The sequence below is a fragment of the Cervus canadensis genome, chromosome 15, assembly GCF_019320065.1.
Source record: "Cervus canadensis isolate Bull #8, Minnesota chromosome 15, ASM1932006v1, whole genome shotgun sequence".
NCBI classification, from domain to species: domain Eukaryota; kingdom Metazoa; phylum Chordata; class Mammalia; order Artiodactyla; family Cervidae; genus Cervus; species Cervus canadensis.
This window is the reverse complement of record NC_057400.1, coordinates 70562977-70569448: the sequence shown is the minus strand read 5'-3', so window position 1 is coordinate 70569448 and position 6472 is coordinate 70562977. Positions and strand designations below refer to the sequence as shown.

Sequence of the window (6472 nt, the reverse complement as noted above, 5' to 3'; positions counted from 1 at the left end):
AAATAGAGGTAGAAAAAGAATCAAAAACAAAAAGGAAAAGGGGATAAAGAGAGCTGTGTTCTCTATGCTCCAGCTGGGGCCAGACACCCACAGCCCTTCCATGATGGCCCTGAGAGCAGAATTTGGCTAGGATTTTGTGGGCATGATAGAATTTCTTTGCATTCTAGGTTTGGTGCCAATGAGCCAGCAGAGACATAGGGACAGGAAGTGGAAGAGTGGCAAGTCCTAGGAACCTGCCCTGAGGAGCCTTCAGTCGAGCAAGACTACACCTCAGCAAGCACCTCCTTGGTACACCGTGCATGTTGTGGTGCTGTTATAGCTGTCCTGGGAATGTGGTACCCTCTTCTGCACAGACAGGCCAATTGAATAAAGTGAATGACTTAATACAATGCTAGCCTGGTGCTTTTACAGTAATGCATAAACCAGCAGTAGCAATACACACATCATGTGGAAAATTTCTTTGTAAATTTTAAAAACACTTCTCTCCATGTTCTTTCGTCATTTGACATAATGCAATAATGGAAACAGACGACAGACTAAAAGCACATTAGCTGCTGTGAAAACTTTATTATTAAGTAGAAATCACTCCACAGGCAATTCCTTCCTCCTATGGTCAATGTCTAACTCCTGAGATCACACCCAGTTATCCAATGTCCCTCTCCACAAAATCATTCAGGGCCAAAGCTTCCTTCTTGACATAGAACTGTCCAGGTAGCTGCATCCTTGTGGGTGTGACTGGGTCTTCTGCATTTGGTGCAGTCTTTCTAGGTGATAAAGCCCAGAGAAGGTGCAGGCATAGACTCTGGGATCATAGAGGCCACCAGGTATCAGCCCACCCTGTACGCAGAGACAGGCCTTTCCCAGTGATGGCAGCGCAGGTGCCTTTTCCCTCATCCCACTCCAGGCCAGGACCGAGACTGCCAAGTCTGATTCTTAATCCCTCCAGGTGGCTCTTGCAATGAATGAACTGGGTTAAAAGCACCCCTTTATGTTCTCTCTTTTTAATTTTATATCTTTAGTTATTTTTGGCTGCACTGGGTCTTCGTGGCTGTGCATGGGCTTTCTCTAGTTGTAGCAAGTGGAGGCGATGCTCCAGCCACAGTGTGAGGGCTTCTCGCTGAGGCGGCCTCTCCTGCTGTGGAGTGTAGGCTCCAGGGCACAGGCTTAGGAGGTGTGGCCCAGTGGCTGGGCTGCCCTGAGACACACGGGGTCTTCGCAGATGAGGGATCAAACCAGTGTCCCCCACATCGCAGGGTGGATTCTTAACCCCTGGACCACCAGGGAAGCCTGATGTCCTCTTTTTAAAGTGGGGACAGAGAACATCGCCTACTGGATCAGTAAACAAAGGATGTTGTGACGGTGAAGCCAGCAGCCTCTGCAGCCACCGCCAACTGCACCCTGAGGAGATTCAGGATGGAGAAGAGCAGGGGGGATGCAGGCCCTGCAGAGCTGAGAACATCAAAAGAGTGATTTCAGGGAGCCCAGACTCTAGTATCTTCTCATTCAGAGAAAAGCACTAAATTCCTGGGATATCTGGTTCCTTTCAATTAACAGTTATCTTTTGATGTTCCGACTACATGGTTTCTGCGGCAAAAATTCCTATATATCTTGGCTACTCTCTTCTTCAAAGCAATCCCTCAGAGATATCTGAAAGGCTGTCTTCTGGGGCATGAGTCCTCAGAAAACCCCCTGAATAAAACATAATTCTCAACTTTTAGTTCAGACAAAAGAGCTGTCTTCCTCTGAGCAGTGAGGAGAACTTGGCGTCTGTGTGCCGAGTTGCTTCAGTGGTGTCAGACTCTGCGACCCCATGGACTGTAACCTGTCATGCTCCTCCATCCATGGGATTCTCCAGGCAAGAACACTGGAGTGGATTGCCATGCCCTCCTCCAGAGGATCTTCCTGATCCAAGGATCAAACCCAAGTCTCTTTGTCTCCTGCCTTGGCAGGCGGGTTCTTTACCACTAGCGCCACCTGGGAAGCCCCAGGTGAAGAACTTGGAGGTCCCACTCTGTGCTCAGGCCTCTCTCTCTCTCCCCGTCGTAGGGGACAGACATCTCCCTCCCCGAAAAGAGATTTGCGAAGCAGTTAAGTCCTGCTACTCCCCTTGCCAAGGGCAACTCCTGTGTACCTAGGGTCTCGGGTGCCCAGCATGGGGGCATCCTGCCCAGGCGAGCAGCTCCCTAACAGTAGGCAAGTACCTCCACATATCCCGCAGTGCAGCACAATTGAAACCACAAAACTCTGTAAAATCTAACCAGCAAGTGAGGTTCTCACCCACGGACATGTGACTCACCAGTCCCCTTCTGCCGCTCAGACCACTGTGTTCCAGCTGCCTTCTTATCTGCCCCAGTGTCTCCAAGGTGCCCAAACACCTCTGCAGAGGTCCCAAAACCTGTTCCCTCCCCTGGGGCCCTGTGACCATTCGGGCACACACAACCAGGAGCACCTCTGATGACTCCCTCTGACTCTGCAGACCCCTCACCCAAGCAGAGCCTCCCTGACCTGACTACAGTCACCTCTCAGCTGGCAGGACTGTGCAGTGGCTTTCTAGACCCTCCTAGCTGCTCCCCACCATCTAATCACAGCAATCTTTCCAACACGCACATGATGTCCTGGACTCAGTCTTAAAATCTTCCTCAGGCATTGAGGCACCTGGATCTCCAGCAGTGGCTAGTCTCCCCCTACCCCATGATTCCTGATGATCTCAGATCTCAGCTAACCCCAAAGGTGTCATGGCTTCTCAAAGAACAAGAATGGTATCAGCGTTTGCTTTTCAGCAGTGTCATAAATCTTTAGGGACTTATATTCCTAAATCACCCCCACATCACACCTGATTTGAACAATGGCACTCAAGCATTTGTAAGCTAAATCTGCAATAAGAGGTAGTTTTTGTGCAATCCGTTACAGTTTGGCTCAGATGCTAAAGAATTTGCGTGCAATGCAGGAGACCTGGGTTCAACCCCGGAGTTGAGAAGATCCCCTGGAGGAAGGCATGGCAACCCACTCCAGTATTCTTGCATGGACAATCCCCACGAACAGAGGAACCTGGCAGAATACATTCCATAGGATCACAAAGAGTCAGACATGACTGAAGCAACTAAACAGAGTTACAGTTTACCTAGAGCTCTCATCTGACCAGTGCTCACGTGGGTTAAGTCAGTGGTGAGAGCAGATGCCATCCCACAGTTCAGGCAGAAGATTTGCTGCCTGAACTGTTCCAAATTCTCCTCCTCCGTATCCCCATGGCCCTCCAGGGCTGGGGACACCCTTTGTCTTGGGAACTTGCCTCCCAATGAGCCATTATATCCAGAAAATAACTTGTTGTGGTGTCAAGCCCGAGTTCTCATATCAGTTATTCAGTCTTAGACTTTGCGCATTTTCCCTGAGAGGAATTTTCCTTGCTCCTAAAAGCAACAATTCAGCACAGGCTTATTAAAACCCCACCTGCTCCCTAGAACAGGTTAGCTCCTCATCTCTTCTCTCCCAACTAACCTGAGATTTAATCCTTAATAGCAATTATGTGAGAGGGCTTCCCTGATGGCTCAGATGGTAAAGAATCTGCCTGCAATCTGGGAGACCTGGGTTCAACCCCTGAGCTGAGAAGATCCCCTGGAGGAGGGCATGGCAAACCACTCCAGTATTCTTGCCTGGAGAATCCCCTCGAACAGAGGAACCTGGCGGCTGCAGTCCATGAAGTCACATGGAATCAGACACACCTGAGCGACCTAGCACAACACAGCACAGGTATCTCTAGACGTATTCAATCTCCCAGGCCCTCCAAGCCCTGGCAGGCCTTGCCTCAGGGGTCTGAACAGCAGACCTCATGCCCACCCCTGACACATACACCTCGGGGATGGCATTTCCTAGATGATTTAGGTTACAGGGGACTGTGTTGTAAACACAAGGGTGTGGAAGCCGCCCACCCTGCCCACAGCCTCCTGTTGGCTCTTCCTCAAAATCACTGCAGGTTGTGGAGTTATCACATTCCTTAAATCAGTGCTCAAACATTTTCTTTGGGCAGCTTCACAGGTAGCCAGGCCAGTGTGGTGGGAGCTCCAGATACCTACCCTGTCAAACCCAAGCACATCCACACCCAGGGATGCCTGTGCTTGACATCCGTTCTTTGGAAAGAGGGGGCAACCTTAAATTCATTTACTCCACTGTGTGTGGTCAGAGTGCAGAGAAGCAGCTCTGAGGGATTTAATGTTTTCACCCTGGCGCATTCCATTCCACAAAAACGCCTGACTGGTGCTCACGTGGGTTAAGTCAGCGGTGAGAGCAGATGCCATCCCACAGTTCAGGCAGAACATTCGCTGCCTGAACTGTTCCAAATTCTCCTCCTCCGTACCCCCATGGCCCTCCCGGGCTGGGGACGCCCTTTGTCTCGGGAACTTGCCTCCCAATGAGCCATTATATCCAGAAAATAACTTGTTGTGGTGTGAAGCCTGAGTGCTCATACCAGCTATTCAGTCTTAGACTTTGCACATTTTCCCTGAGAGGAATTTTCCTTGCTCCTAAAAGCAACAATTCAGCACAGGCTTATTAAAACCCCACCTGCTCCCTAGAACAGGTTAGCTCCTCATCTGCTCTCTCCCAACTAACCTGAAGACTTGATCTTCTTCCAGGAGCAAGTTTACAGTTCAAGATGAGAGCGCTGAGTGATGATGGAGGTAGTCCCGGGAGGCAGGCGAGCTCCCAGCTGCTCCACCGTCCTCCCGCCAGCCTGGCCACGCCCACAGACGTCACGATGGGCACCCGCCCCGCCCCCACCCACTCCACACCCTCGCTGCTCCCGCGCCTGCTCCCTTACCCCAGCAGCTGCAAGAGGCCATCAAACAATGAAGACAATCGCTGAGAATTTGCTCTATGACTCAGGGAACTCAAACCCAGGCTCTGTAACAAACCTAGAGGGGTGGGATGGAGTGGGAGGTGAGAGGGAGTTTCAAGAGGGTGGGGACATAATGTATACCTATGACTGATTCAAGTTGATGTTTGGCAGAAACCAACACAATTCTGTAAGGCAATTATCCTTAGATTAAAAAAATAAATTAAAAAAATTTTAATTCTTTTAATAAAAAAGAAATAAAGAAAAGATGCTCCTGGTCAGAGGCCAGAGTTCTCTCTCCTTTTAAATCAGAGTATACTTGCTTTACAATGCTGTGTTAGCTTCTGCGGTACAGCAAAACGAACCAGCTATACATACACATAGAGCCTGTCTCTGGGGGATTTCCTTCCTGTTTAGGTCACCAAGAGCACCGAGTGGATTTCCCTGTGCTGTACACTAGGTTCTCATTAGTTATCTGTTTATACATTATATGCATACATGTGTGTACCTCAGCCCGGAGCTCCCAGGTCATCCTACCCACCCACCCACGTCCCCCTCGGCATCCAGAGGCTCGTTCTCTACATCCATGTCTCTAGTTCTGCTTTGCAGATCATCTCTACCATACAATGTTTGATTTTTCTCTTTCTGACTTACTTCATTCTGTATGACAGTCTCAAGAAATATTTCATTGTATATTTGTACCACATCTTCTTTATCCGTTCCTCTATTGATGGACATTCCATGTCCTGGCTATTGTAAATAGTGCTGTGATGAACATTGGGGTACAGGTATCTTTTTGAATACCTCATTGTAGTTTTGATTCGCATTTCTCTAATGAATGATGTTGAGCATTTTTTTATGTACTTGTCGGCCATCTATGTTTGTATTTCTGTATTTTCTCCTTCTTTGGAGAAATGTCTGTTTAGGTCTTCCACTCATTTTTTGACTGGGTTCTTTGTTTTTCTGATACTGAGCTGCATGGACTGTTTGTATATTTTGCAGTTTAATTCTTTGTCAATTGCTTTGTTTGCAAATGTTTCTCCCATTCTAACAGTTATCTTTTTGCGTTGTTTATGACTTTTTTCCTTTGTTGTGCAAAAGCTTTTAAGCTTAATTAGGTCCTATTTGTTTCTTTTGTTTTTATTTTCATTACTCTAGGATGGGGTTTAAAAAGATCTTGCTGCAATTTATGTCAAAGAGTCTTCTGCCTATGATTTCCTCTAAGAGTTTTGAAAATACAAAATGCTTCACGAATTTACATGTCCTCCTTGCTCAGAGGCCATACTAATCTTCTCTGCAAGGTTCCAATTTTGGTATGTGCCAAAATGAGCACCAGGGGCAGAGCCCTCTCTGAACACTAGGTGCAACCAGCACTTACTGTGCCCTGTCAAGCTCTACTTGATAGAAGGTAGCCAAGTATTGATACTTGTAACAGGGTTTTCCCTATGAACAAGAATTAGGAAAATGCGAAATCAGTAAATATTCTGCCTGCTTTTTTTCTGTTCTGCTCTTTAAGAATAAACCTGAGCAGCATTCATCTTATTTTCTTATGCTTTCCCACCTCCAGCCTAGGGCTGTGAAGGTTACACTTGTGGAAACCACTGTATCATACAACACACACACACCCACATACAGATGCACACT

At 47.8% G+C, this 6472-nt stretch overlaps 1 non-coding gene across 1 annotated transcript; it reads right to left on the bottom strand.

The window, feature by feature from the left end:
- Window positions 1–6059: 6059 nt before the first annotated feature.
- LOC122454068 lies at window positions 6060–6161 on the bottom strand. Its single transcript, XR_006273288.1, has one exon. It is a non-coding gene; the product is annotated as a U6 spliceosomal RNA (small nuclear RNA).
- Window positions 6162–6472: the final 311 nt, after the last annotated feature.